This window comes from Lygodium microphyllum, chromosome 24 (genome assembly GCF_053477565.2).
Source record: "Lygodium microphyllum isolate KBCC chromosome 24, Lygodium_microphyllum_v1.1.10, whole genome shotgun sequence".
Lineage (NCBI taxonomy): Eukaryota > Viridiplantae > Streptophyta > Polypodiopsida > Schizaeales > Lygodiaceae > Lygodium > Lygodium microphyllum.
The window spans coordinates 98,053,546-98,059,545 of NC_141158.1; positions in this window are offsets into that span (position 1 = coordinate 98,053,546).

The following is a 6,000-nucleotide window of genomic DNA, read 5'->3' on the forward strand; positions in this document are numbered from 1 at the left end:
CCCAAGGGGGAGAGCGAACATGAGGGAAAAGTGATATTGTACGTATTCACGTACCTTTTGAAGAAATGCAATGGTCTTGATGGTTGATCAAACATATGTCATAATAGTTGTGCTTCCAAACTAATTATTGGTTGCGATTTTGGACAATTGTCCAAGTGCTTGATTAGATACATAATTTCGTGGTAGGGTCTATGATGACAAATTTGCCATGGGAATAAAAGGATGCCTTTTCTGAAAGGTGATATTAGGGTTGAATGCCCTGATTGTGTGTAATGTCCCCCCTGCTTCTCCCCCCCTGTGCTTCTCCCCCCCTGTGTCTCCCCCATGAGAACCCCCCCAAATGAAATTTTTAAATTTTTTTACCCCCCCTCTCTCTCCCCCTACCGTGAGCATGGCAAAGAGAGAGAGAGAGGGAGTGAGCTGTGTGATGGGGGGTGTGCAGCCCCCCCAGATGGCAAGGAGCGCCATCTCCTCCCTCTCCACAAGCCATATCCCTCTCCGCCATAAAAGGCTCCTCCCCCTCCCTCATTTGGGGATAGTGTGCCCCCTCCTACTAGCCATTATAGCACTCCCCTCCAGCTCGAAAGCGTCCCCCCTCCGTTGCAAGTCCCCCCCCCCCCCCCCAATTCAACGTAGCAATACCCCCCCTCCAACGTCGTGAGGCAACAGCGGGCCCCGTGGGGCCTCCATTAGATTACTTTCCCCCCTCCCTCCTCGATCATTTGACAGTTGTGCCTCCCCCCCCCCTCCCCGTGTACAGTGGGAGGAAGAGGGAGAGAGAGAAGGATAAGAGGGACAAGAGGAGGGAGAAGAGAAGGAGAAGAGGAGGGAGAAGAGAAGGAGAAGAAGAAGAAGAAGAAGAAGAATAGGGGGAGAGAGAGTAGGAGAAGGAGAGAAGAAAAGAAGAAGAAGAAGAAGAAGAAGAAGAAGAAGAAGAAGAAGAAGAAGAAGAAGAAGAAGAGAAAGAAGGAGAAAAGAGAGGGAAGGAGAGGAAGAGGAGAAGAGAGAGAAGAAGAGAAGGAGAAGAAGAAGAAGAGGGAGAGAGAGAGTAGGAGAAGGACAAGGAGAGGAAAAGAAGAAGAAGAAGAAGGAGAAGAGGAAGAAGGAGAGAAGGAGAAGAAGAGGGAGAAGAGGAGGGAGAGAGAGGAGATGAAGAAGGAGAAGAAGAGGGAGAGAAGGAGAAGAAGAAGAGAAGAAGAAGAAGAAGAAGAGGGAGAGAAAGAAGGAGAAGAAGAAGGAGAAGAGGAGGGAGAGAGAGGAGGGAGAGAGAGGACAAGAGGGAGAGAGAGGAGAAGAAGAAGGAGAAGAAGAGGGAGAGAGAGTCTCATAATTGAGGATGGCCTTGAAGCGGAAATCTTCCCAAGTGAATGGGAATCCCACAACCATGGACGGGGATTCGGGTCAAGATGCCACCACCCATGCAAACACACTGCCAAGGGTAAACACGAAAGTTTCTCCCCACAATCAGGTAAAATTGATTAAGGAAAATGCAAACACTTGCACGAAGAACATTCTACTGATTAATAGTAGAAGATATTTTTGTATTATACACTGAATGGACTACCCTAGTTTGCATTTAGAAAGAGCTAGAATCTTGCATTATTTTCATGAAAAGGATTTGAGCCTCACATCGAAAGAGATAAAAATACTCCCTTATTTTTAAAAAATGCAATAGCATCCTAAGATTGCGAACTAGTTTTTCATGCGCAAGGACGATAGAGTACATTAAAGTAACAGTTGATCATGCACATGTCGTTATATGTTAACTTGCACACTCAATGGGATTGCACGATAAACATTGTTAGAACAGTAACCTAAAAGAAATTCCATTTAGAGGTCCTTGTCCGAATTCTAGCCGATAGATGAAGATTGGATAACCTATGGCTAATCAGGTTGGAATCTCGTTAATGTACTCTTGGTAATACACTAGCAATATGGGTTAGCACTTGGTGACCTATGATATTAGATAGCTACTCTAGGAATTGGGTTGATCTTCTACCATATATAGGTAGCCAGGACTAATAAAGGTCAAGATGAAATCACTTAGTTCACTTAAAGGATCTAGAAGGAACTTGTTAAATCAACCTTGCGAAGCCCTAACCCAAGGGGGAGAGCGAACTTTAGGGTAGTTGATTCATGCTAAGCATGTTGCTTGGAACTGTTGAAATGGTTTTAACGAAGGTTGATCTTGTTAAAGATGGATTGTTGACCCAAGTTATGCTTGGTTGTTTGAAAAGGTTGTAAATCCATTGAGCAAGTGTTTTGATACATCCAAGTTAAATTCTGATTGTGCATGCAATGGGATTGCGATGCCTTGAAGCAAGAGGTTGTGCATTCAACTGTTTGTTAATGTGGTTTTGGATGTTAACCCAAGTGGGGTGTGTTTGATGATTGCATGGCCGGGTCTGAGATGACAGATTGCCATGGAAACAAAAGGGATGTTTTTCCTAGTGATTGTTTTTAAGCTGCGTACTTCAGCTGTTTGATTTCCTAAAGGAATAATTAAGGAAGGATGGTGCTAGCTACCCCCCGCGAATCGCCAAACCCTAACCAAGGGGGCTATGAATTCACGCCGAGAATGTGGATCGAACCCGTCGCGAGAGGTCTCTCCGTGGAAATTACTTGGCGCTTGGCTGCGAGTGGGGGCTCTGGCTATAAATCCCAATGCATCCGGGCCGTACATAAGTGCTCTACATGACTCTAGATGGGATCTCAAGGCCTTGATACTAGTTAGAAGGTGGAATCTTGTTAGGATAAACCTTCGGGTTTTGTTGTCGGGAGACCAAAGGATTTTTCTGTGGAGGCAGAAAGGAACACTTAATTCTCCTATATGGGCGGTAGACAAACATTAATCTGAAGATAAGTTAAGGAAGCATTTGATCTTGTTTTATCTTGTCTTCATGTCTGTGCCCTAAATTACGTAAAGGAACCTCTGACTAACAGATTAATTAAGGAAGTTGCTTTTATGTGTCAAACATGATGTGGTAAATAATTAGATAACTAAAACAACCCCCGAGGGAAGCGTGATGGATGTGACCAATGGGTCTATCCTACAGAAGGGTGGTCTCGGTTAGCTGAGAGCTTTCCTCAAAGGAAATGTTAATGAGATATGTTAGGAAAAATTCGGTCTATGACCTTAGACAATGTTGGCTAGGAACCTGGACTTCAAATCGATCCTAGTGGAAATGGCCGGATAAGTTCCGTTGTAGGGCAGACTCGAGAGACCCTAGTTGGCAAACCCCGTGTTATTCCTTGGGAGTGCCGGGCGGCGTCTACTAGATATATCTCTCGATGGAATGCTAAGATGTGTCTCGTGATTTGAGGAGTGGGCACGTTATAGTTGGTATCAGAGCAAAACTGCTTAAGCTAAGGGCTGTGCTACATCATCAGAGTTGCGCAGCAGAAGCGTGATACCCACACGTTCTAGAACCCAATGATAACTTGTCATCAATAAACCCTAAGCACATTCGAGATGAGGACATCTCGATTCCTCGAAGGGGGAGAGGATGTAATGTCCCCCATGCTTCTCCCCCCCCCCCCCGTGTCTCCTCCATGAGAACCCCCCTCCCGGAAAAGAAATTTTTAAATTTTTTTACCCCCCCTCTCTCCCCCTGCCATGAGCATGGCGGACAGAGAGAAAAAGGGAGTGAGCTATGTGATGGGGGGGAATGTGGCCCCCCCAGATGGCAGGGAGCGCCATCTCCTCCCTCCCCATAAGCCATCTCCCCCTCCGCCATAAAAGGCTCCTCCCCCTCCCTCGTCTGGGGATAGTGCGCCCCCTCGTGCTGGCGATTATAACACTCCCCTCCAACTCAACAGTGCCCCCCCTTCCTTGCAAGGTTCCTCCCCCTCGGACTCGACATAGCAGTACCCCCCCAAGCGTCGTGGGGCAGAAGCGGGCCCCATGGGGCCTCCATCAGAGTACTTCCCTCCCCCCCCCCCTGCCCCACCCCGTGCGTATAGTGTGAGGAAGAGGGAGAGAGAGAAGGAGAAGAGGGAGAAGAAGAAGAAGAAGAAGAAGAAGAAGAAGAAGAAGAAGAAGAAGAAGAAGAGGAGGAGGAGAGAGAGAGAGAGAGTAGGAGAAGGAGAGAAAAGAAGAAGAAGAAGAAGAAGAAGAAGAAGAAGAAGAAGAAGGAGAGAAGAGAAAGAAGGAGAGAAGAGAGGGAAGGAGAGGAAGAGGAGAAGAGAGAGAAGAAGAGAAGGAGAAGAAGAAGAAGAAGAAGAAGAGGGAGAGAGAGAGTAGGAGAAGAAGAAGGAGAGAAGAAAAGAAGAAGAAGAAGAAGAGAAAGGAGAGAAGGAGAAGAAGAGGGAGAAGACGAGGGAGAGAGAGGAGAAGAAGAAGGAGAAGAAGAGGGAGAGAAGGAGAAGAAGAAGAGAAGAAGAAGAAGAAGAAGAGGAAGAGAAAGAAGGAGCAGAAGAAGAAGAGGAGGAGGGAGAGAGAGGAGAAGAAGAAGGAGAAGAAGAGGGAGAGAGAGTCTCATAATTGAGGATGGCCCTGAAGCAGAAATCTTCCCAAGTGAATGGGAATCCCACAACCATGGACGGGGATTCGCGTCAAGATGCCACCACCCATGCAAACACACTGCCAAGGGTAAACACTAAATTTTCTCCCCACAATCAGGTAAAATTGATTAAGGAAAACACAAACACTTACATGAAGAACATTATACTGATTAATAGTAGAAGATACTAGTTTGCATTTAGAAAGAGCTAGAATCTTGCATTATTTTCATGAAAAGGATTGGAGCCTCGCATCAAAAGAGATAAAAATACTCCCTTATTTAAAAAAATGCAATAACATCCTAACATTGCAAACCAGTTTTTCATGCGCAAGGACAATACAGTACATTAAAGTAACAGTTAATCATGCACACTCAATGGGATTGCATGATAAACATTGTTAGAACAGTAGTTCTAAAAGAAATTCTGTTTAGAGGTCCTTGTTCGAACTCTAGCCAAAAGATGAAGATTAGATAACCTATGGCTAATCAGGTTAATGTACTCTTGGTGATGTACTAGCAATATGGTTTAGCACTTGGTGACCTGTGATATTAGATAGCTACTCTAGGAATTGGGTTGATCTTCTACCCTGTATAGGTAGCCAGGACTAATAAAGGTCAAGATGAAATCACTTAGTTCACTTAAAGGATCTAGAAGGAACTTGTTAAATCAACCTTGCGAAGCCCATACCCAAGGGGGAGAGCGAACTTTAGGGTAGTTGATTCATGCTAAGCATGTTGCTTGGAACTGTTGAAATGGTTTTAACGAAGGTTGATCTTGTTAAAGATGGATTGTTGACCCAAGTTATGCTTGGTTGTTTGAAAAGGTTGTAAATCCCTTGAGTAAGTGTTTTGATACATCCAAGTTAAATTCTGATTGTGCATGCAATGGGATTGCGATACCTTGAAGCAAGAGGTTGTGCATTCAACTGTTTGTTAATGTGGTTTTGGATGTTAACCCAAGTGGGGTGTGTTTGATGATTGCATGGCCGGGTCTGAGATGACAGATTGCCATGGAAACAAAAGGGATGTTTTTCCTAGTGATTGTTTTTAAGCTGCGTGCTTCAGCTGTGGTTGATTTCCTAAAGGAATAATGAAGGAAGGATGGCGCTAGATACCCCTCGTGAACCGCCAAACCCTAACCAAGGGGGGTGTGAATCCGCATCGGGAATGTGGACCGAACACAGCGAGAGGTCTCTCTGTGGAAATTACTTGGCGTAGGAGGACGCTTGGGTGCCACTGGGGGCTCTGACTATAAATCCCAATGCCTCCGGGCCGTACACAAGTGTTCTACGTGACTCGAGATGGGATCTCGAGGCCTTGATACTAGTTACAAAAGGCAGAATCTTGGTAGGATAAACCTTCAGGTTTTGTTGCCGGGAGACGAAAGGATTTTTCTACAGAGGCAGAAAGGAACACTTAATTCTCCTATACGGACGGGAGTCAAACATTAATCTGAAGATAAGTTAAGGAAGCGTCGTGTTTTATCTTGTCTATGTGT